General features: G+C 43.7%; 1 protein-coding gene across 8 annotated transcripts in view; it reads right to left on the bottom strand.

Moving 5' to 3' along the window:
* Positions 1 to 14,955, bottom strand: part of KANK3 (KN motif and ankyrin repeat domains 3) — a 62,093-nt gene extending 47,138 nt beyond the window's left edge. For 7 of the 8 annotated variants that reach the window (XM_075611685.1, XM_075611690.1, XM_075611691.1 and 4 more), the window contains exon 1: positions 14,883 to 14,955. The gene's annotated coding sequence lies outside the window, so the exon portion shown is untranslated. The remainder of the gene's footprint in view (positions 1 to 14,882) is intronic. The other variant, XM_075611687.1, reaches the window with a different exon arrangement.
* Between the last annotated feature and the right edge of the window lie 11,589 nt (positions 14,956 to 26,544).

The raw sequence follows: 26,544 nt of genomic DNA, 5'->3' as shown, positions 1-26,544 counted from the left end.
CATTTAGTTTATTCAGCTTATTCTTGAATATTATTGTTTTGATGTTTCTTTATATATCCATTTTGTTTTGCCGATTATATATCTCTTCCATTATATATTGAATTTAGACTACTGTGCAGTACTTGGCAGCTTGGATCTATGAAGGGTTAACCATGATGCTTACCAACTACTATGATAAAAAAAAATTAGGTCTGTTGGAGCCTTCGATTATGCTATCGGGTGTTTTGTTCTAGTTTTTTCTTGTTTGCTATACCTTAACAATACATTTATAAACTATTGCGTTTTTGCAATTTCAATTAAGTATTATTACATTTGATTAAGGAATTAACTTAGATACTATGAACTACCGTCGTGGCAACTTCTGATAGGCTCTCACGGGCATTCAAATCACCTGTCATTCTTTTGATTATAATTGTTTATTCTCATCAGTTGTTTCTGATTGCTAAGGAGGGGTATAAATACTATGTTTATCCCTTACCCCTCTATACTCCTTGAGAAAGCGGCTTACGGGCGTGGGAGGAGAGTTTTTTTGTCTTGTTTGCATTTTGTCATCTGTTTTTTAGTATGTAGCAATAAATCGTTTTTATTTTTTTCAATCAAAGCCGGTGATTTTTTTCATGTTTTAAGGGCTTACTGTCCCACCAATCTTTTTGTTGCTTCACTATTAAACACACACACCGTGGCTGACAGCCAGTGTTTCCAGAGCCCAAAAGCTAACACAGAAGGCGCCAAATTCATCCTTAAAGGTTCCGTTTATGCAAACACAAGATTACAGGGCAGTGCCACTCACTGACACATACAAGACGTGAATGCATTTAGCCCTGTGACATTTTCTGCTTCTTAAAATATGCTTCTGTTCTGGTATTTATTGATAGTTACATTTTTATTCAATGCAACTGCACCTTATTTCAAAACCTTATTTCAATGTATATTTCGTTTATTTTGTTTTTTTCTTAGATATTACCTTAACTTTTCCTTTTTTATTCAAACCACAAGATCAGAGTTAAGCTGGTTCTAAATATCAACCACGGTTGGTCCCTAAAAAAATCACAATGTTTATCCTAAAAAAAAAAAATTCAGCAATGCTTTGGCCCTAATAAAAGTGCAATGTTGATCTTACACGTCAGGGCAAAGATTACCATAAAGATCTGCCCAGAATGGACCGTCAAGTTCACCTTAAAAGAAAAAAACACACAACATGGATCAGTGTTAGGCCCCCTTTTGAAAATACATTTGCTACTGGCCTCCTGATTCCGATGAGGTTTTCTCAATGTACAGAGCAAGAGATGAACTAGTTGAACCAAACCTGCCAAGAGAAAATCTTTGAGTCAAATGACAATCAGCTTTGGAGCTGGATCCTGTTTTATTAGGAACTCGGAGTCTTCTGACTCATGACAGTGTCATTTATTCATTTAACTCTTTCACTGCCAGATAATAATATAATAGCATGTTCTTGTATAGCGCTGCTAATTGTACGCAGCGCTTTACAGAGACATTTTGCAGGCACAGGTCCCTGCCCCGTAGAGCTTACAAGCTATGTTTTTGGTGCCTGAGGCACAGGGCGATAAAGCGACTTGCCCAAGGTCACAAGGAGCCGACACCGGGGTTTGAACCAGGTTCCCCTGCTTCAAACTCAAGTGTCTTTACTCACTGAGCCGCCCCTTCTCATCTGATGAAACTGTAAATGCATGTCTGTCCTTTTAACCCATGAAACATGTAACTATTACGTTACTTTGGTCATACATTTAATTACATTTAATGGGTTAAAGGGCCAGTCTTACATAAGACCAAAGTGACATAATGACAGTGACATGTTTAACGGGTTAAAGGATTAGTTCTATATGTCACAATTATTTCACCTTGGTCATATATGTTGTCCTTGTGTGACTGACCATTTAACCCATTAAATACAAGAATTATGTCATTTTAGTCCTACATAGGACTGACCCTTTACCCATTAACCAAGCCACCATCATACGGTCACTTTAGTCCTATGTGGGACTGACCCATTAAATATTTCACTGTCATTAGGCCATTTTGCTCCTATGACTAACCTCAACCATTTTGACTTGCCCAGGTCTTGGGTTAAAACATGGCTGACTTTTACTCATGACTGTTATAAAGTTCCCATTGATCCTACATACTACTGACTCCTTAACCCAATAAGTATGGCAAGTGTCAAGGGTCATTAGGTCACTTTCACCCTAGGCCTGGCTGAAACATGTCATGTCACGTTCATTAGATCACTGTGGTCTTAAGAGTGACCACTCTAACCCATAGCTGTTGTAAGTTCCCTTTGGTTCAACGTGGCAGTTTCACACCCTGTACACAGCAAAGCTAAACTTGTGTTGCTGCGATAGCATTTGGCAGAGAAAGCAATAGCTCTATGCCAACCTCTGAGTGCACCAATTAACCGATCCCGCAGTCCAGGAGCAGAGAGAAAAACATAGGCAGGGAGACATCACAAGGTCATTACTTAGTGCCAGGGCTGTCCAGCTGAGGGATGCTGAACCAAGAAGCAGTTTAATGGGGCAGTCCCACTTGTTTACACAAAAATCCTTTTGTATCCAGCTTAAACCTTAGAATTCTTTCATCATGCTTAACCCCCCCTTTGCGTTTAATGGTGACCTCTGCCATTTATAGCTGCTCGGCTTTATTGGCAGCACCTAATGCCATTTAACCACTGCACAAATTCACCAATGCTGACACACTGACACACCATTACTACAGTTAATGGTGCCATTTACAGCTCCTGACAGTAAGAACACATGGGGATTTTAGCAGCAGGTAAACGCTCCCTAAAGGTTTCTGGGAATCCTCGTGTTCAAAGCAAATGTGGGAAGCCTGAGAGATGGGAATGTGCCTATGCATTGTCTGTGGTCACAGTGAATTGCCCCAGCTTCCTGAGGAAGTGCAAACGCTGGGAAGTCTCCTTTCCTTTGGAAGGCTCTGCATTGTTATGTGCCTGGAACACCACTGCGTATTGCCAGAAACAGGCACACAGGCTTCCTGACGTGCAGAGGGAGAGGAGAAGGGAGATTTGGAGGCTGTTTAACATTGTAACAACCTGACCTGCTACACCCCAGAATAGAGGGCTTCTGTCGGGTTATTTTATGAGGGGGCTTGGCTGCTTCCTTTTCTTGTACTTCACAATCTGCCTGTGCCCCATTGCATTTCTTCTGTCTATCTATTGCCCACTCTCTTGCTCTTCTCCATTACCTCCCCTTATTCTCCTCTCCCCACTTTGTTGTCGCCCCCCCCTCCCTCCATTCTTCTACGGATTGTCCATAGTTACAGAAAGTTGTCTTAACATGCCTTTCCCTCATACCACATTACCACTGATTTAAAAAAAAAACAAAAACAAGTGCAATCCCAAGTAGCTGGCCAAAAAACAACCTTTTGTGAACAATGTAACCAGCTTCCTTAAACGGGCTAAAAATCTTGCTTATGCCCCATTAAAAATTGCATTTCTTTGGATCCTCTGAATTGGACAGTGTTGGTCAATCAAGTGCTTTCTTTAACCACCCTGTTCTTATCAGAGAGATAATAAGAGGGAAAGGGGGCTTCACTTGTTCAGCTCTTGTTGAGCACAGTGAAAAAAGGCAGCAGTCTGGTAGATGGGAGGGGGACCTTAAACAGCTCACACATGGTCATAAGATGGATTTCCCAGTTTAAAGGAAATTCTTGACACCAGACTGGGAAATATTTGGGCTCTGCGACATCTTTTGTTATAAGACGGTTGTGCGTGCAGGTAGATAGTTAATTTAGACCTTTTTCCTTTTTGTATAATGCAGTCATCATTACTCAAAGAGATTTAATGGAAGGACAATCATTCCAAGAAATGAATACCCCAGGAAAGCAAACGTGTTCCTTTTTATACAGAAAATTAACAACACTCTCTCTGAGGAAGCAGATTATAATGAAGTTGCCTATAAACCATTTTTTCGCCCCATGTGTGGAATTGTCCTTTTAAAACACCCTCCTACCGTATAACGCGTGATACTAATTGTTACCCCTAGCCTATCTCTTGCCTTCAAGGCACAATTATTCTTAAGCCTAACGATCTTCCACTAATCGTTGCCTTTGTAATTAAGTAGAGATCATTAAGCAGCCGTGGTTGGTTATACATAGAATTAATTATGCCCTGCCTTGTATAATTAGGTAGCGTTAGGATAAAAAAAAAAAAAAAAAAAACTTATAGCAAATGAAAACTTTGAAGTACTCGTTATTTAAATAGGTTTTGAATTTTTGTTAAAAAAAAAATATTAACGTTCTGAACATAAAAAAATTAAATAAAGTAAAAACATGAAGTTTGATGTCACTTATGTTACAGGAAGTTTCAGGTATCACAGACATTTCAGCTCTCACCATATAACAGGAAGATACAATGTAACAAAACGATCCAGCAGCAGAGATACGTCAAATGTCTGTAATATAGTGCGCAAGCGCGCTACCGTGCGTACTATATTACAGACGTAAGGGTGAGATTATATTTACTGCGCGCGTGCGAGGAGCGCGTGCACATGGCACACACCAGCCACCGGCGCGATGTGTGAACTGTGCTCGGAGGCGTGGCAGTGACGACACGAGCGTTTCGCCCTCATTGGCTGAACCACTTCCCGTGACGCGGATGTCATGCGGCCATCGCTTGGAAAGACAAAATATTTGTCTTTCCAAAACGCATCGCACGCACTATGTACGCCTCCATTGACATTAGGTATTTGTTCCGGCGGCAAATCGCAGCCATAGGCTGCGTCCATAGGACTGCAGCCATGCGGAGGCGCGCGGAGGCTGAGGGAAAGCGGGTGCGTTCCCTGGCCAGGGTCCGCGCGCCATCCGGGGGCGTGTCGGGGGGGGGGGGGGGCGGCGCCTGTGACGTCACAGCGCTGGTTCGCCCTCATTGGGCGAACCGCTCACGTGACTGGCCCTGCGCTCCCGTGAGCGCGAAAAGCTATCTTTTGAAAAAGACCTACGCTTCGGCACGCTTGCGGGAGCGTGCGCGAGCCCCTGCTAAAGCCGCTCTCATTGCGGCTGCAGGGGCTCACTGACAAGCGTCAGCGCGCCTCAGCGCCTAAGTGCTGACCCTGGACGCAGCCTAACACTGCTAAAGAAGCTCAGTCTGAAATTACAACTTTATATCAAAATCCCGCTCCTTTCATACACCCCCCCCCCTCCTGCTGCTACCAAATGGTCCCCAGGGGGGAAGAGCAGGCAGGGAGGCACAGACGAAAAAGTTTGCGCACCTCTGATATACACCACTCAAAACAGTATTCCCAACGTTGCGTCAAATCCAGCAGTTTTTAAAAAGAGAAATCAGATCATTTTTCATGGGTGTTTTAAATATGGCCTCCCTAGAGAACTATAAAAATGTAATGCTACAGGTTGTATTGCTTGCTTTATTTTTAGTATATATGTATAGGATTGAAGCAGGCTTGTCTGCGGAACTGAACCCCATTAATTTTAGCTTCAGGGACCCCCTCCTTCCAGAGATACCTCGATCAATGCCGGTATCTCTGTGCAGTTTAAAGCACCCGGTCATGCGAGCCACAAGGATTCTGGCTGCAAAACCCAAGAGTCTACATCAAAACCCTTCCATCACTCAACCAAAATGAACTATTGGTCAGTGGCTCTTAGGACCAAAGAGTATGAATGGCAGTGACATGTTTAAAGAGTCAGTCCCAAAGTGTAATAAGGACAGTGACATGGTTGAGGTGTCAGTCCCGCCTAGGACCAAAGTGACAAGTTAAAGAGAGTCAGTCTCTCCCAGGACTAGAGATGGGCAAAGTGTTCTCCAAAGTTCAGATTTGCAGCAACATTTTTTTTAAAAAACATTTTTAAACATTTTTGAACATTTATGAATTTACTGCAGTTCATATCTTATCTGCATTCTAAAAAAATCCTTAAGTAAAATGTGTGTATATTCATGTGGAAAATATATATTTTTATTTTTTTTATTAACACACGGACACACGGACACACGGACACACTTTAAGGAACCCAGAACGCATCATTTTAGAGGCAAAATATCACCTTTCCCAACTTTTGCCCTCTTCCTATAAGAATTTAGAAATCTCCTTTTACAAAAAAAAAAAAAAAACTGTATATGAGGGTTTGAATGGAATGTAAACAATGTGAAAAGAAATGGAACAATGCAGAGGAAAGGGTGCAGCGAAATGTTCTACTTCCCTGAAGGAAAAATGCAGTTCATGCAACACAATGCATTGATGTTATAGCGTCATTCCCATGTAGGACCAAAGTGACCTATTGACAGTGACATGTTTAATGAATCAGTGAATAACTTGGGAGCAATTACAGGCACAGGAGAGGGAGGCGGTACAGGCGCAGGAGGGGGAGGCGGTACAGGCGCGGGAGGGGGAGACGGTACAGGCGCGGGAGGGGGAGGCGGTACAGGCGCAGGAGGGGGAGGCGGTACAGGCGCAGGAGGGGGAGGCGGTACAGGCGCAGGAGGGGGAGGCGGTACAGGCGCAGGAGGGGGAGGCGGTACAGGCGCAAGAGGGGGAGTTATGAAGAACTGCTACAGGAGCAGTTAGTGGAGAAGGTATAGGGAGCGGTTACAGGAGGAGTAATAGGGAGTATTTAGAGAGCGCTTTTAGGAGCAGTGACTGTACATGAGTTTTCCTATCATTGTGTCAATTAAATCTCCATGTAGCTGTGAAAATTAAAAATAAATAAATGGTATGCTGACGTTGAAGAGGGGAAAAAAAAAAAAAAAGGAACGGTAGTTACTCTGTAGATCAAGTACTATTACACTGGGTTACATGGCTCTTTGTAATACTGTAGTCAGTCATATTAAACGTTTTCCCAGACTTCACAGAAAGAAATTGACACTTGTTCTCACTTTGGTCTGAGCTTGACTTTATACCCCGGAACGGCTTATATTTATACAAAACAATGCATTACTGTTCTCTTTTGCACACATCTGTATGGTCCCATTGTTCTTCCAACGGACCCCAAAAGACTGCAGTTCAAATTTCTCAACAGAGCAGCAGATGTTGGAATAATCGCCTCTTATAAGACATTAAGCCACTGAACAATCGCTGGGGTCGGATGCTGCGACTGTCCATAAAAATAAGACAAGAAACACATGATTTCACGATCAACGGATGGAAAAATCTTTCCAGCTAGAAAGCTTGGGCCTTTTCAGGCGGGTATTTCGGGAACTGAAAAATGCCATAATTGCCATAATTGTATATAGGAATTTGCTGCAGCAGACACTGTCGATTAACCTCTTCGCTTCAAAGCAATACATTGCAGGATACTCTGGTAGGAGTTAAAGTGACATCAGGGGTTCACAAAATATAGCATACGCGTATATATATTTTACAATTTGTTAGGCAGACAAGTATTGGAAATGCAGTGTGTTTTTGTTTTCTTAGCAATTTTATTTCTAAATTAGCAGTTTGCGCCAATCACTTTTTGATTTGTCTTTTTATTCTGCTGACATTCACAGATTTTTTTCTTGCTTAGTACAGGCTAGAGATGTAAACAAACAAATCATGAAGCAGGACAAGGCTCAGGGCAATACACTAACATTGTAGGAGTTAAATTCATATATCCGTCCAAGGGGTAGGGGGTGGATTCGGCGTTAAGGACCACTGACCTGATTTGTATCAATAAAAAACAATGCACAGTTATAACAGGTAAAAGAAAACTGTTCCTAAAAACCCTTTCCAAGTAAGCAGGGTTACTTTTCATGCAGGATAGAAAAAAATGGCAAAAGCGCTCCAATGCCAGGGCAATGTAATATAATAATGCCAAAACCAGTATCATGCAATCTTATAAAGTCTTAGATGCTCTAATATCCTGACCTTAAGAGCTCTGATCGTTCTCCCCACGTACCTTTTACCGCAACCACATGTTATGAGGTATACCACAAACTGGCTTTTACAATTTATAAAACTTAATATAGAATTGCTTGCAGGTAAGAGGGTATTTAATGGGTGGTGTTACACTGTATATTTATCCTTGATAAAGAACGCTGTGACGTTCGAAACGCGTTGTATGGGTCTCATGGCACATTAAGTACGCTTTTATTTATTTTTTGTTTCGGGGTCCTTCCTGCTCCATTTGGTTTGTGCGCTCCTCCCAATTTTTTTCACTCTTAGGTCTCGGCCATGTTCCTTGCTTGCTGGCGGGAGCGCGCGAGCCCCTACAGCCGCAATTAGAGCGTCTTTAAAAAGGGCTCACCTGCGCTTCCGCGCGCTTGCGGAAGCGCAGGTCTTAGGGGAATTTAAAATTCCCCCGCTTGCTGGCGAGACAGGCCGGTCACGTGAGCGGTTCGCCCAATGAGGGTGAACCACCTTCGTGACGTCACTGGCCCGCCCCCGGCCAGTGATGCGCCCGCCCCCGGACCGCCCCCTGACGGCCTGCTTGCGCTTGCGGTAAGCAACTGCAAGGCCAGGGAAAGCACCCGCTTTCCCTGAGCCTCAGCACGCCAGCGGTAAGCGTGTCCGAGGCCTTACTTTTCATGCAGCTGGTTGTGACAGGTTCCATGATAGGATCATTCTTCCTCTAATTACATAGGTAAATAAGAATTTTAATCAGTTAGTGTTAGGACCTGCGAATTGGTCATGCCTTGAAGTGGCTCACAGGCTTATACGCTTTGGCCAAAGGGTTAACTAAATGAACCTTTTTCAAGAGATATATAGGTATTTCACTGTATTTTTGTCACATTGGATGTTGCTCTGGACTTCTTTGTTTCTTGTCCTAAAAACCCTCCCCCATGAAAAAGAAAGAAAACCTGCTTACACCTTAACCCCATCTCTTGAATACACGAGAGTGAATTTGAAAAAGTTGATTTTTGTATAACTCGTGATACACACGTATGCACCCAGATTCTTTTTATGGACGGTGTAAGCTAAAAGGTCAATTCAATATTTATTCAGCTTGTCATCCCATACACATGTAGGAACGCAGGACAATGACAGGAAATCCTAAGGAAACCCTGTATTAAGCTGTGACTCATATAGGACACTTCTAAATAACAGTCGGTGATGCCATTTGCTGACAAAAACCTAGTTTTACAAAGAATAAACTCCCTATATTTATAGACATCATCTTGTGCTTCTATAATGCTGTTAAAAGGTTCAGTGCCATGCAGCATGTAAACAAAGTACAATATATAAAACACCTCATCAGTGGAATCAGCTCCTTTGGACCAAATCCCCCTCACAATTAATGGTTTCCATGCCCGTTTAGTTCTCTTCATTAAAGATTTCTTCCCCATTCTGTACTACCTGTGTCTACTTTTACCTGTCTAGTTATTTACCTGCTCACTGATTGTTTGGAACTGTGTATTTTAGTCCGAACAATGAGCACAAGACCTAAATGAATGACGGCTCCTGTACGTAGTGACATTACTAGACTTCAAAGAACACGATTAAGAGAAGATATTTTTCTGATCAGGCCCTTTGTAGTCTGCAACAAAAACAGCTCTGTGCTGCATAGGCGTGTGAAAAGTGTGAATAAACAGCAGGAGCTGCCATGTGGACATTGCATCTTTCGGCATTCCTAAACACAAATAAAATGAAAATAGCTAGGGAAAAAAAACAAAAAATACCCAACAACATTAAGGTTGGTAATCTCGTCTAGGGCATCACACGGGGCTCATTTTCTAAATACGTCATTATTGGGGGGCACTGAACCGTTTACCCTTTTGCTTCACAATCCGTTGAATGCCTGTTACTTCTTCAAAATCACAGGGGAATTTTCAGTGAGGCTAGACAGCTTCCTTTGGAAAGAGCGAAATACGGGAAAACTCTGGGACTGGAAACTTCAGAGTATATAAAGTGGTTAAATTAGGCAGTGTCTGCACGGCCTGGAGCCTACAATACAAGGAGGGAGACTGGGAATCCCACACACAACACTCTTATAGGGTCAATGACCAGGACTTCTTTGAATTTCTGATTAGTGATATATATTGGAGTTGTAATAAACTGCCTACACCTTATATTAATCCTATTTGAAACCCTGTATAACTCAATGGGGTTAACTTCTTGATCACATTGTTACATATTTTATCTGCTTCTGCAGAGTTTAATGGGATCACCCATTCAAAAATCAGAACACACACACACACACAAGATTTTAATTGGGTCACCCTCTTCATATTAAGGATCCACCTCTTACAAACATCTCTTATCCCTATAACAATGAGATTACCCTTTCAAAAGCTAGGATCTCCCGATTACTCACTTCAGCTGTCCCCTATAAACTTCAATGGGATTTCCCTTCTGAAAGTAAGAATCATCCCCTTACACAAAGCAGTCGCTCCTATAAACTTCAATAGTATCCCCGCCCCCCCAATATTAAAATCTGAAATCCTGATGATGAATTTATAGACCGAGAGCTTCTACCTATGTAATTCATTAGGAACACCACTATCTGGCTCTGTAAATTTTAAAGGGACCGCCCCTTTAAAATTCAGCATCCCCCTTTCACACACCCTAGTTTTCCCCCATTAAATGTTATGATCACCCCTATTTTTAACCCCTACACTGCAAAACTGGATGCAAAGCCAAAACCGCCCCTGACTTATTCGAATATGTATATTGAACAGATTCCTAAAAAGTGTCTTTCTTTTCATGAAATATGTAGGCAAATACCCCACAGCCTCAGACTGTTCTAGTAATATCAGTTATATGGCTGCAGCAATTAAAGGGTGTAGAGGTCTACTATTGATATTGGGGAAGGGGGGATGGTTGGTTGGGGGCAGACTGGGCAAATGCTCCGGGAACACAAAATTCCAGCATATCCCAGATACTTCGGTTTATCTGTCTGGCCAATGACAGCTTCATAATTACTTTACAAAAAAAAAGAACCAAAAATAACAATTTGCCTGGGCCTTTCATGGCTCACAGCGTTCTCTTTATTATTTTCACTTTCCCGGTGAACCCCGCATCAAACATGAGCCTCCATTTTTAAAAAGCACTCCAAAAATAATCGGAATTTTTCACCTCTGTTCCAAAGGAATTGGCAGGCGCATTACACTGTACTGGTTGCTGGATATAACATTGCATTAAGAGAACCGTGCGGCCCCCACAAATGTTATCTAATTTGTAAAACAATCGTCTGAGAACATTTATTGCGATAGCAACAAAACAGAAGAGGCCAAGAGCAAAACAGCAACCTAGAGATGTGCCAAAAACACAGATATCTGCCATGTGAATCACGGCAGGAAACCTTAGCTTCTAGTTCACATTTTAGCCATGTTAGTGTGTTGGCAGCTGCACTTAATAGTGTGCGCACACACACAAAATATTAGTGTGTGCTCATTTGCATGTCTTAGGCTACGCTTATAGTGACGGCGACGCGCCGGTTAGGCGACGGTCGCTGGAAAATCAAATAGAGATGACTTCCAGCGATCGCGACCAATCCGCCGCTCCGCGCTTACTATAAGCGCACGCGACGGCGGCAATGCATTTGTTTTGCCGCAACATCGCGTCGCTGTCACCAGCACTATAAGACCAACCTTAGACAGATCTGCAACCCTGCATTTCACCATCACCCAGCATACAGTGCTTCCACAGCAGCAAGGGATTCTGGGAAATTACATGCAAATGACCACACAGTGCCACCTTTTGCTTCAAATCCATTTTGACTTGGACACCTATAAGCTTATGCTTGCTGCATTGCACAGCTTTTCAAATCAGCCTGGTTTAAGATGCATAGCCTGAAAACCTACCCACAGACAGCTATTTCTGATAGAGATATAGATATATATTTACAAAAGATACAAATACTAAAACGCGCACACAAAATAAAAAAATTATATATCTTTATTTATATAGCGACCACACTGCTCTCCGTGCTTTACAAAAGAGAAAATATAGGTGGTCCTCAGTATCCGACGGTCCGTTTTTTCCGTACGCATTATCCGATGTCAGAATTGCTTATCCGATGCTGATTAACATGGCCCCACAATCTGCCGGTCCGTTATTTGACGGCAGTTTGCGGGACGGATTCCGGCGGATAAGTGAGGACCACCTGTGCAGGGAATTATAATACAATAACTGCAACAAACAAAATCAGACAATAGGAACGGAAATCCCTTCCACAGAGAGTTTCCAATCTAAGTGGTATGTTGGGAGAATTATATGGCCAGCAGGTGAGGGAGTAATTAAAAAGTAGATGGCTGTGTTTGGTCACAATGGTTGGTAGGAGAGACTGTTTGACATAAAGGTGGGCAGCGAAGGGGCTTGGAGCATACTGAGTGGGAGGGCGTTCCACAGGTAAGGAGCGATGAGGGAAAAAGTTTAAGGCGAGAGAAAGCAGTAGAGGTGAAAGGAGTGGGAAAAAATAAATAAAAAATAAATAAAATAAAGAATAGTCATGGGTAAAGAGCAGGAGACGAGCAGGGGCATAGCGAGAGATCAAAGCTAATATGTAGGGGGGAGAGTATGAATACACACATTTGCACACCTATATATTATATGCACAAAGATCATATCCCTCTCCTGGCTTCCCATCAAGTTTCGGATCTACAAATTTTTCCTCCTTACCTTTAAGTAGCAAAGGAGGGAGAGAGAAGGTGGTATGATACCTTTTATTGGATCAACAAGTAGTTGATACCGTATGTTACAGGCTTTCAAACCTCTTGCTAAAGGACCCTGAGAGGTTCGAAAGCTTACTACTATGGAAGAAAGGACCAACACAGCTACCCACCCTTCTTTGCTCCTGAGGCTGCGGTCACGCTAACGCTGAGTGTGCGGCGCTTGCCGAGTTTAGTTTCTGCAATTTAAAATTGTCCCGTCCCCGCGGTGCGTGCACGCTCTCCCAAGCTTAGCGCTTGGGGAGACAAAAAAAAAAAAAAAAAGAGAGAGTCTGAAGCGCGCTCAACAAGCCCCATGCGCGCGCTTGCAGAATAGCCAGGACACCCGGCGCTCGTGCTTGGAGAGCTGGTGATGTCACCACTCAAGCATGAGCGCGGTCACCGCCAGCGGGGCCGCAGCCTTACCTTTAAAACTCTCCCCTCATCCGTTCCTCCCTACATATCTGCTTTGATCTCTAGCTATGACCTTGCTCATCTCCTGTGCTCTACCCATAACTGTCTCCTTTCCACCTCTACTGCTCTCTCTCGCCTTAAAACTTTTCCCCTACATTGCCCCTTACCTGTGGAACTCCCTCACACTAGGTATACTGTTCGCCAAGCACCTTCTCTCCCAACCTTTAAGTCAAACCTTAAAAACTCACCTCTTAAATGAAGCATTTGATGAGCTCAGACAAATGGTTACTGCCCCAAACCCACAGTGGCTCCTACCAACCATTGTGGCCAAGCACTGCCACCTACCGAACTTATTCCCTCACCAGCTGTCTCTGTAAGGCCGGTTCTATAGTGCGTGCGCGCGGCAGTTTTAGTTAGCTGAGGTTAGTCAGCCATTCTATAATGGTTCCGGACGCGCACGGCAGGGAGCGTGGAACCGGCCGACGGGGGGGGAGGGGGGAGATGAGAAAAAGAAAGAATTTGCGCCGCTAACGCCTTTGAAGGTGTGTGTGTGTGTATACAATATTATTAAAAAAAATTAAAGGATTCATTTATTTATTTAAAACCGTATTTAAACACACACACACACTACCTCACTCGCGTACAGTATACACACAAAACGTGTACGGCACGTGCACGCGCCTTCGCACAGGCACCCGTGCACACACGGCCGCGCACAGTATATAAAATCCCTAAGTCTCCCAACATACCACTTAGATTGTAAGCTCTCCAGGGCAGGGATTTCTTTTCCCATTTTGTTTGTTACACTTATTGTATTATGATTCCCTATATTGTCTTCTGTAAAGCTCAGAGTACAGCTGTGGGCATTATATAAAGATATACATATATACATACAAACTCTACACACACAAACCAGTCTTCTCCTTTTGGGTTTACCAAATTGAATTTGACTCCTGGCTGTCTGTACTGTCATGTTAAAAACCGGCTACAATGCAGATGCAAGTTTACAGGTAAAATAAAGGTCAAAGATAAAAAAAAAAAAAAAAAACACACTTGTCTATATAGGGTTTCCTTGTGTCTAGTCCAAATGTTTTTGAATTCCACAAGCATGAATGTTTAAGACTCAGCGGGTATCAATTTACAGGTTTCCGGCTGGTAAAAAAACATGTGAAAATCTGCAGTGTGGCAGTCCAAATTATGAAGAATTCCTGAGATAGATAGTCAGTCCCACATAGGAGCTAAGTGACCGAATGACAGTGACATGGTTAATGGGTCAGTCCCACATAGGAGCTAAGTGACCGAATGTAATGGGTCAGTCCCACATAGGAGCTAAGTGACCGAATGACAGTGACATGGTTAATGGGTCAGTCCCACATAGGAGCTAAGTGACCGAATGACAGTGACATGGTTAATGGGTCAGTCCCACATAGGAGCTAAGTGACCGAATGACAGTGACATGGTTAATGGGTCAGTCCCAAGTAGGACTACAGTAACCTAAATGGCAGTGATGTGTTTAATGGGCTAAATGCTCAATTGTATGTAGGACCAAAGTGACCTAATGAAAGCTTAAATGAGTTAAATGAAGGGGGGGGCTTAGAGAGGCTCTCTATAGAGGGGATACAATGGGGGGACATTAAAACATAAAGGTGATCACTGGAATCTTTTTAAAGCCTGGGATCCCCGTAAGAGGTGGTCACTTAGAGCTTGTCGCATGGAGTATCTAAATAGGGAGTAAGAGGAGGGATCTAAAGTGTCAGTAAACAGAGGGTTCATCTAGGGGCTCATCACGGCCCCCACTATAAAGGAAAAGAGAGTGAATAAGGGGGGTACGATCAGAAATCCCAAGTTCATCATGCAGAAATGCTGAAAACCTCCCTTAAGGCCCCCCACTCCTAATAGTCATAGAGCAGACTCTTACCTGCAGCCGCAGCCTGACCGGCTTAGCACAGCACTACCAGCCTGCATGCACAGCCACTGGACGAGCAGCCCCGCCCACCAATCAGGGGAGGGCATCTCGTGCATTCGCCAATCACATGCCGAGGGGTTGGTCTATCGTAGGAGAGGGGAGCATTCAGAGTGTATCTATGAGCTCTGCCGCTGCCACACATAATGCGTGGGAGTGGGACCTAGGGAGAGCCCCAGTGGAATTATGGTAGTTTCGGGTTACACTTTTTTTTTAATTTTTAGGAAAATTCCAAATGTTATCTGTGAATTAAATTGAAGTTGCCATGTTAAGGCAGTTGCAATAATGCAGAACAAATGAGTACTGCAGATACGTTTCTTATTTGGATAACAATTTAAATTTTAGGGCAAGCTTTACAAGTTATTTATATGATTGTCACGTGTATTACTACTGTGAAGTGATATGTACATTAATGGCGCTATATAAATAAAGACATGTATACATACAAGTGTAGCCTGGTCCCCCCCCCCCCCTTGGCCCCTTGGCCCCTTGCCTTGCGGTGCGGTGGAGGCTGGGGCGAGTGATAGCGTAGGTGGGGGAAGTTGCGGGAGCGATGCAGCAGATAGAGAGGCGACCGGGTCGCCGGAAGGTCCGCGGCGGCTACCTTCGAAGGGTGTCTTGCTGTTTGCTGCACATGCGCAGTGACGTCTCGCGCATGCGCAGGTGGTATCAGATTTGCGGCGGCCATTACAGGGCATTGCGCATGCACAGGCGCCTTTTAGAGGTAATAGGCTCCGCGAGGGACTACAACCCCCAGCAGCCTCAGGAGTTGCGATCACATGGGCGCGAACAGCCAATAGGGCTGCCAGAATCACGGCCAGCTAGGGGTTAGGTTTGGCGCGAATCTAGAGCCACGCCAGTCGGAGCTGGGACACAGAAGGGTGAGGGTGTGTTCAGGGTGCCAGTGGCCCCTGAACTAGGCCAGAGACCCCCTTATAGGACCCAGCTAGGCCCCGACTCACCTTAGGTTGTGGCTGCTGCAGGGAAGGCTCACAGTCAGGGACACTTTCTTCAGTAGCTGTCTATAGTGAGATTACCATACTGCACTGTGTCAGGGACGCAGCCGACGCTGTCCAGAGCCTTGCGGCCTGTGGTCTGGAACCAGACCACCGTCGCGAGACACAGAGACTCTTCACGGTGGGACACGCCAGCGGGAGTCCACCCCACGTAGAGGCGGCCAGACGGGCCCCTTTCATCAGGTGGTGCTACCGGGTGCTGCAGAACCTGGCAGGTATCACACTCCAACAAGTGCACCAAGATAACACACCTACTGTGGGCAGCGCTGTCACACACACTTGGGGTGGGAGTGACAATTGTGGGCTGGACACTAGGACACTGGTGCCCCTGCACCCAAGTACTGTGGAGATACTCCATGGGTTATATTGCATTCTCTGTGTTATAAGTACATGTCCAGTAAATATTATTGTACCATACTCTGGTGTGTATTACTGGGTATGTTGTCAATATAAACAAAACCTTTCCTGCCTGTGGTAATAGAAAAGCCTTGGATGAATGCAAAAACAATGACCAGATCATTAGACAGGCCGATGAGAGATGGTGGCATTGTTCCTCAGGACAAGTATAACTATCGTAAAGAGGCCTACAGACTTATAACTGATGTTAATTCTTATCTTAAACTTGCCCATGATCCCACAAAAGATTATCAAATACTTTTTTTTTGAGAATCATCTACAGGATGCTTTGGAATTGAATATCATCTCGAAAATTGAATATACATTTTTGGACATCGAACATCCCAGGGTGCCGATTCTATACCATTTACCTAAAGTTCATACAAATCTGACAGTTGCTCCTGGTCGACCCATTATCTCCGGGGTGGGGTCGATGATGTTCAGCTTGTCCCAATATGTGGATCACTTTCTCCAACCTTATGAGGTTCAACTCAGGTCTTACCTGAGGGACACGCTGCTCGTGATCGACTCCATCTCGGGGATTAAATGGAAAGATACATTCATTTGGGTATCCTAAGATGTTGCATCTTTGTATACAAACTACATAATACCGCGCTCCTCCCTATAGAAGTTTGCTGCAGGTAAAAAGATAGGCCTTACATATAGAAAAACAAAAAGAACGATTCCTGCGCTCCTACCAATTAGGCTAAGATAAAATAATATTCTCATGAAAAAGGGTATTTTGTAAAACCCTTTGGCCAAAGCATTTGTAAGCCTGCATGCCACGTCTTTGTATACATGCATAGATCATGACCTCAGAGCCGGCAATGCTGCTCGCCCAACCCCCCCTCACCCGTCGCAGCATCCCGCAAATTAAGCAAACACAAAGGTTTGGAGGTAGAATGGCCGCGGCTTTTATTCAAATACAGCAATAGGTGGTTGCTAACCCTGCCAGAGTGCTCCACTCACAGGTAAGTGACGTGGGCTACTCACGGTCCCCTCTGGATCACTAGCACCACTCACCTCATCACTGCCACACCGCTTGGCACCTTCTCCAGGCAGGAAAGAAAAAGTAAGCAGTAAGTCCATAATAAGGGGGTAAGGGGGGGTGCGCAAGGGCTATCAAGGGGGGGGGGGGCGAACAGGAGCTTAATGTCAATGCCCTCCACCTTACTACTCACCTGATTAACTAAGCATGCATGCTACACACCTGGATAGTTCCTACAGAGCCACGCTTCCACCCCTCTCTACCCAAATCGCAGGACAGCTGGCACCACGGCCCAGGACCAGACCCCAGCCTGGAGCTGGTAGCAGAGCTTCTGCGCCCAGGACAGACACTGAGAAAACACAGTGAGGGGTACAGCATAATCTTCTAACCCTCAATTCCTACCTTTAACTCCTCCAGCTGTCCCCCTCCAGAGTGTCACCATTGAACAAGAGAGGAGGGAGGAGGCAGGAGGAAAGGGTGGGGGATGGGGGTGAGCCTGGGCCTTGCAGTCATGCCGCTCTTTGCCTAAAGCTCCATGCTCTCTTTCTAGATGGGTATCGGCTATTAAACATCACTTGGATACTGATGGAGCACTTCCAGATTCTCAGAGGCAATTCATTGTGTCCAGTATTGATTTCATTCTGATACACAATTACATGACGTCACGGCGCTCACGCAGCAGCTCCCAGCCTGGCCGCAGTCGAAGGCACGTCTGCAATGCCTTCTCCCTCACAGCACACGCGCTCTCCCCGCTCCGCCTGTCCCACCGCACCGAGCCGCCAGCCCATACGCTCTCGATATTGGAACAGGGGAGGTAAGTGGCGGTTCTTTATTCTTGACATTTAGGATTGGGCAGGCGCTGGCAAGAGGGAGAGGGGATCGGGCATGCACGTGTGCTCTCACCAATGTAATTCATACATCATTTTGTTTCAAATACATGGAATTGGTTAATATAAACTCTATTGGATATTTAAGAAAAGACTGGGTTTAATTCAAGAAGGTTATCATGGAAAAACTATGGAATGTCCATAATTAGAGGAGGAGTCAGTATTGTTGAGCAACACCAAGTGGATGACATTCAAAGGGAAAGGTAGCGAGGGGTGTATGGGGGATGGACAGGGTCTTAGCAGCAGAACTGGGTATTGTCTAGAAAGTGAGCTTAATTGTCTCCATTTTTTATTATACATTTTAACTCACTTTCTTGACATTAGCTAATTCTGCCGCTAAGACACTGTCCGTCCCCCATACACCCCTCACTACCTTTCACTTTGAATGTCACCCACTTGGTGTTGCTCAGCAACACTGACTTCTCCCACTGTTTTTATTTTTGTGCCTTTTATATATAAATTGTGTGGTTCTTAGTGGTAATGTTACCCGTGAGAAAGTTCCCCCTGGGACAGAACCGTCTGGCTTTTTGTCTGCTTTATGGACCAATAAATGACCCCTTTTTCAGTTGCTGCGCTGTACTGGTATTGGATCACTCCGGTGATTTACTCCTGACATATTACTATATATATGGCTATCACGGTAACGATACCTCTGTATCTCTCTCTCTCTCTCTTTCTCTCTGTCTCTGTCTCTCTCACACTTTCAAGCTGAGAATTTAGGAAATGTAAAATATTGACAATTTTCCTGGAACGTCCTCATGAACATCTTTCTATTGATGTATAAGGCGGGGAGCACAAAGGGTGTAGGAGGGAGAACGTGACAGACAGATTAAAAACTTGTGAATGATATATTTTATATACCTTCTTAGTAGGTTTTTCATTTGCTTGGACGCTCTTCTATCCCAACACTAATGGAGGAACTACAGTACTTATTTTTAGGTGTAGAACAATCAGTGGCATAGATAGCCTTTGTTCAAAACAGGATATAAAAATGTGTGAGTCTGTGTGTATTTTTGTATATGTGTGAGTGTGCAAAGTTGTGTATATCATTGTATATATTAGCGTCTGTGTGCATTATTGTGTTAAATGTGTGTCTGTATGTGTATCAATGTGTCTGTGTATCAGTGTATCTTTGCATGCGTTTGTATGTGTATGTTTATCTGTGTGTGTATGAATGTGTATCAGTGGTTATGTATATCAGTGTGTGTGTGTGTATCAGGTTTTTTTTGTATGCATCAGTGTGTATGAATATATATCATTTTGTGTGTGCATATCAATGTGTGTGTATATGTATATCTATGTGTATATTACTGTTCGTCAATTTGTGGAGTGGTTAAAGAGCATCAGGTGGTAGCATTAGTGGTTAGCAGCTAGAAATATCAGAAGGCACCATTAACCCCTAAATGTATAAACCAGAGGAATCAGACAGGGAAAATATTTTGCGAGCAGAAATTGTAACCCCTTCGCTGCCAGAGGGTCTCGCAACGCATTGCAATGTAATAACATGCAGAGCAATACGCTGCAGCCCTCTGGCAGTGAAGGAGTTATTGCAAAAGCGTAAAGTTCAAATACTCAGAAAATATTTCCGCTCACTTTCTTATGAGCTAGAAACCAACACAAGTGCGAGTTACCATGGGAATGTTATGCTGCTGCGGCAACAGTGAAATGGTGAATTACATAAGCGACTCTCAAATTGTGTAATATTTACTTTAAATTCCAAAAACCATACACATGTTCTTCAGAGAGCTCATTCAGACAGCTCTGAGGTGTAGTTATGGCAGTCAATTTAATGTATGTTTTTTTAATACTGAATGTAACCACTGCTTATAATTCCTCTTATTGTTCTAAATAACCAGTGGCGGATTTCCCATTAGGTCCGGGCCCAGTGCGGCAAAATTTTTGGGTGACAAAATTGTCCGCCCCCATATACTTTTGCCGTGCTCTCGGGCCTATTGGGCCTGATGGAAGTCACTTAGCTGTTGCGGCCGCTTCCTTACCTGCCTCCCTCCTTCTGAACTATAGTGTCAAATGATGCCACAGACGTCACCAACGTGACGTCACACGGCGTCTAATTTGATGCTGTGGTTCAGGAGGAGGAGGGGGGTGTAAATAGCCATTCCTAATAACTCTACCTAACGCCTCCTATTGCCCTTTCCCACCTTTCCCTATAACTCCTCCTATTGTCCCATATATACGCTCCATATCATTTTCCCCCTGGCTCCCAATAACCATTTTCTATAACTCCTCCTATTGCTCCACATAATTTATCCTTATAACTTCTATTGCTCCATATAACCGCTCCCTATAATTTCCTCCCTTGCTCCAAATAACCATTCCTTATAACTCCTTCTATTGCTCCATATAAGCCCTCCCTATAACTCCTCCTAATGCTCCATATAACTGTTAGGCCTTGACCCCGCTGCCTACTACAGCATCCGCTGTGGCGGACACTGCAGGGACGAGAGCCCTCCCCTCAATGGCGCCGGGCCCGCTGCGAGGGGGGGCCGCAGCGCTGAGGCGCGAGCTGCTCCTGCTCTCAATAGAATTGAGAGCAGGATTCGCGTCGAGCGATACGGCACGCCCCCCCGGCGGTTCAGCCAATGAGGGCGAACCTGCCGGGTGACGCCATGGCCGCGCCCCCGTCACTCCCCCGCCACGCCCCCCCGGTCTCTCTTCCTGCAGCTCCCTGCAGACCAGGTAATCGGCTGCACGCGCCGCCAATCTCGCGGGCGCGCGTTGCAGCTGAGTTACCGGGGCCTTAGCCTTACCTGTACTGTAGCACTCCCTATAACTCTTCCTATTGCTCCATATATAACTGCTCCCGTCCCTATTCCTCCTCCTATTGCTCCATATTCCTTCTCTCTATAACTCCTCCTATTGCTCTATACAACTGCCCCCAATAACTCCTCCTACTGATCCATATAACCACCTGTAACAGAGCCTCAACCCCTGTCTAACAGGGGCTTCAATAGAAAGCCTTTATTGGTCTGAGGAATATTGCAGGGAGAGGGTTAATTGCCGCTAGAAACAATTAACCAGTCTCCACCTGGCTCATCAGACAGGTAGAAAAGACTCCTGCTTAAACTGCAGGAGAGCTGTTGAGCACAGCGGGACTGTGTTGCCAGAAAGAGACTCACGGAACCATTGTCTTTAGCACAGAAGGACTGTACTGCCTGCAAGATACTAGGAACCAGACCTCTATTCCAGGGCACAGCAGATCCTGGAACCCTTAACAGACACAAACCCATACCCAGAGACTGACATAAAGAGCCCCATGCTTACAGGTACCTCTTTGGACTTTTGGGTCATAGGTTGGAAAGAGGCCTCAGATAGGGACTGGGAAAGTGAGTTAGCCCTTACAAAGGGATAGGATATTTATTTGTGTACTTCCTTAAAATGTATTGCTTAAAGCTACGGGCTGAATAAAAGCCATGGTTTAGTTTTCCCAAATATGTCTCCCTGGTCATACCTCTGCGTGTCTCTTACACCACCCCATATATTTTTTTTTATTAACAAATTTAGTTTCCTGATCTTTTTAAGAAAATCCTCCTTTCTCTTTCCACAGCATTCTGTACCAATAACATAAAAAATACAGTACAAAACACTCAACAGATGTAGACATATCTAAATAATGTTTTGATATCTCCTTCGTTGCTACAATTGCCATAATTCTAAAAGTAAATATGTGGCTGCTTTTGTTTCTCTGGGAATTAATTACAAATTGCATTTCTTCACAGCCTTTGAATGGGGAAGTATTTATCACTCAAGTGTTTTTTACCCTCAGCCCACCCTGTGCTTATCAGGGAGCCAATAAAGATAAGGAGAAAGCTAGAGAGGGGGCTCTTCCTGTGCAAACTCCTGTTGAATACACGGTGATATCAGACAAAAGGGAGAAACCAGAGGAAATCAAACCGTCCCAGATCTCAGCTCACATAGTTTACAAACGAATGTAATGATTTTAAAATACCTCTAGGTGTTGGGGTTTGGTAACAAAGGCATCAATAACCCAGTTGTGACCCTTTAAATATTTCCCTGCCTTTAGTACAGTTTATTCCTAGATGGGACTGACCCCTTAAACATGTCACGGTCAAATCAGAGTTGGTCAATTTGTAGCAAGCTGATCAGGCCTTTTTCCATTTGCTGCATCCTCTGGTCCGTCACGTGCTGAGGGGGATAGTGTGCTGTTTAGAGACCCAATCTAGGTCTCGAAAAATTGAGGAAAATGTTTAATCCTCCATCTGCCATTTCCAAACACCTCCCTATAGTGGGTAATCTCACCGCAGGAACAGAACCATCAGTTTTTGACATCTGGACCCAAAGGGGTATTCATACTGTGGGGGACTGTTTCATAAAAGACACAGATTTTTCCTACATTTGACCAACTTAAAACTAAATATAAGTGTAACCCCTCTTTATTTCCCATAGACTGACTTCTGTATGCAAAATTGGGGGCCCAAGTCCTACACCCTGTTATGACCGATGCTATCCCACTAGCTGGGTGCGTGGCTGGATGTCAAACAATAGGACACAACAAAGGGCTTTGAATAACAAGAACATATTTATAAAACTCCTGTAACACAGGTATCAACCAATCCATGTGACCCTCTAGGGGAGGATCATACATCAAGTCACACTACAATATAAGACTGTACAGTTATATGCCAGTGTCACTCCCAAGTTCAACGACCATGTTTTATATGGGGCCCACTTATAATTAACCAGACATAGACTGGAGCAATGAGGTTAGCATTATAATGAATGGAAACAGTTTTTTTTTGTTTTTTTTTTTAATATAAATTCTTTTTTATTCGGGGCATTTCACTGAGACATAGCATTTCATTGAGGTAGTTACAATCACAGGTTACATATAATACATATGATACTTGGTACATTAGATACTTTTGGTAATGGTGCAATACAGGTTTTTGAGGATACTTAAAGCTGCAGTTCAGTCAATATCCTGCATGTGTGTTTTTTTTAATAAATCAGTTCTGTAGTAAGAAAAAATACTTTTAGCATTTTCTGTTTTTAAAAAAACAACTTTTAAAGACCAATTTTCTTGTATTCTATTTTAACAGCCATTTGCTAAGGCACTGCCCCTTCATGTCCTGTCACAAGCCCTGGCACACCCCTTTGTCAGCCCTGCCCTCCCTCTAGCACATGTCAATGCAGGATTGCTCATGAATATTCATGAGCTTCCACTGACAGACAAGCAGAATATAAATAGATCCCTTCACTAATTATGTCACCAAATTTCGCCTATCAATACATGGAGAACGAATTGACTGGCAGCTGTACAGTTCTTTAGGTAATTAGAGATTGCACACATGAAACTATTGAAGTAAAAAAATAAATAAATTTAAAAAAAAAGACTGAACTGCAGCTTTAAAGACAATTACATGACCCAAATTATCGAGGAAAACAAACCAGGAGAGGGGCAGTACTGGATTTGGTAATATCAAATAATGCAGAAGTAATAACAAATATTCAAGTCTGGATCATAACATGTTCTCATTTGAAATAAATTATCAAAAACCATTGGTTGAACATGGGTTCAACAAAGACTTTACATTTTAGAACGATACATTTTAATAAACTGAGCAATAATCTACAAGGAATAAATTGGGATGATGTTTTTGCTGGAAAAGATGTGGAAGATAAATGGACAGTCCTTAAATCATTGTTAAAAAAGCACACTTCCAGTGTATACCCTTGGGTAATAACTATAAAAAAATCAAGTTTAACCGATGTGGCTAAATAAATAGTGAGGAGAGAAATGGAAAAGAAGAGGCAGGCGTTTAGGGGCCTATTCACTAAACCGATAAATTCAGTGCATTGCCGAGTGGGTTTGCATTTTCTTACCACACTAAGAAATGTGTGTCAAAACGGTACAGGCATACCCCGGTTTAAGTACACTCACTTTAAGTACACTCGCGAGTAAGGACATATGACCCAATAAGCAAACGGCAGCTCGCGCATGCGCCTGTCAGCACGTCCTGAACAGCAATACCGGCTCCCTACTGCACCGACACACTTTATTCGAGCAAATACCCAGTATGTACCTGGCAGATACCTGGAATGCGCCGCTCCTCACCTCTGACAAGCCCCGTTGCGTTTGCCTTCCCAGCCTGGGTTCATGCCTGGCTGACGGGCGGCTGATCTGTTAAATGATAATGATTAGCATTTAATAGGCTGCAATGCTTCGCGTGTCTACCAGATGGCATAAATTCATGAATTGTACTGCAGTATATATATATATATATATATATATATATACTGTGCAGTATTGCAGCCAGCGGGAATAAAATGCTTCAATCCCTGCTTGGAAAATACCTCAATGCACTCGGGCAGAAAACAGTCACAAACCTCAATACACCCGGGTATACCCGAATTCGTGGGACTAGCCAAGCTCGAATAAAGTGTGTCGCCAGTGTACCTGCACCGAAGCTGTGCGCAAGCGGGGAGACTATAGAGCCTGTTACAAATGTGTTATTTACATCAGTTATGCATGTATATGACGATTGCAGTACAGTACATGCATCGATAAGTGGGAAAAAGGTAGAGCTTCACTTTAACTACATTTTCACTTTACATACATGCTCCGGTCCCATTGCGTACGTTAATGCGGGGTATGCCTGTATTCACTAAGAAAAATCACAATTTTTATATAGTGCGTTAAGAAAATGTAACATCGCACTGCTGTGTGTGTAAAACAATTTTTAAAGACATTTAAAATGTATCCTAATGTAGCAAGCATTTTTGTTTCTATAGAAACCATTTACAAAGTTATTACCCCCTTTCTCTTCTGAGACAGGCTCTGGCTCTTGAGCCCTGCCCTCTCTCTAGCAGTGCACCAATTGTATCTAGTGTCTGCCTGGTCACATGATCTTCCACACAGAACTTTGCATCTTGGGAACTCTTGTGCAGCCCTAACAGTGAATGAATGTAATAACCCCTGATTCGGTGATCGATTACAGGCGAACGGATCGAACGGCAACTTGGCTAATCACGTGTCAGTGTGCAGATTGTATTGATGCACATATTGAATGGAAAAAAATTATAATTTAAATGGCAACTTGGACTTCTGCTTTAAGTGAAACTTCTTTGTCTTTTGTCACAGTTTTGTCACAGAAATTGTATTAGTGATGGTGGTGATTTTTTTTTTTAACGTATATATTTTTTATTTTTCAGGAAACATGGTAACATAAAAAGGGGGGAAGGGAATGGGGGGGAGGGGGCTACAGAAAATAAAAGGGTTATGGGGTGGGGGGGGGTAGGGCGATGGGGTAACATCCATCACTGGCTTCATGCAAGAAGCAAACATTCCATGATACTTGTCGCATCCTATGCTAGGTCTAGATCTACCTAACCTTTAGTAGTTGTTTCTGGTTTCCTTTCTCTTTTATGGTTCCTATTGGGTTCTTCCATATGTAGATCTCCCAGGGGTCCCATGTTGTCAAGAAGGTGCTGTATCTGTCGTGTATTAGGCTTGTAGGTCTCTCCCTCGTCATTATATAATTTATCTTGTGCAATACCTCATTGATCGGGGGGGGGGGGGGGTCGTTCTGTTTCCAATGTCTTGCGATTAGAGTTTTGGCTGCGGAGAGGATCTGCGTTATCAAAGAGTCTAATTTTCTCTCAAGTCCGTCGGTCGGTTTTAGTAGGAGCACTGTTTCTATGTCCCATGTTAGCTCTACCCCTGTTGTCCCTTCTAAGGCGTCTAATTCTTCCCCAGAATAGGATGATTTGGGGGCAGGACCACCATATATGTTTAAATGTGCCTATTTGACCGCAATTGCACCAGCACATAGGGGAGGTTAGCGGGAAAAAGGAATGGAGGCGAGCTGGTGTGTAATACCATCTGTGTAGGACTTTCAGGTTTGTTTCCCTGATCAGGGAGCATCGGGAAGCTTTAGCTATCCTTTCGTGGATTTCTGCCCAGTCCTCTTCCTCTAGGGGGTTTCCTATGTCGTGTTCCCAGTCTAGGATATTTTTGCTTGTTTGGTCATCATATTGTTTTAAAAGTACCTGATAGAGTTGGGCAATCGTCCCTTTATTGTATTGACCTCTTTGGAATAGGCTCTCAAAGTTGGTGAGTGGCCTGTTCCAAGTGTCACTTGGTTGAATTGAGGAAACATAGTGGGCCAGTTGTATGTATTGGAATATTTGTGTAGTTGGGATATTATATTCCTCTCTTATTCCCATGAATGATTTAACTTTTCCTCCTTGCTGCATGTCTTCTAACTTAGAGAGCCCTTTCTCGTCCCATTGCTTAAAGATATTTGAGTTGTGAGCTGGTGTAAATTTGGGGTTGGATCCAATGGGTGTTA

Source organism: Ascaphus truei, chromosome 8 (genome assembly GCF_040206685.1).
Source record: "Ascaphus truei isolate aAscTru1 chromosome 8, aAscTru1.hap1, whole genome shotgun sequence".
In the NCBI taxonomy this organism is placed as follows: Eukaryota; Metazoa; Chordata; class Amphibia; order Anura; family Ascaphidae; genus Ascaphus; species Ascaphus truei.
This window is presented reverse-complemented; position numbering and strand designations above follow the sequence as displayed.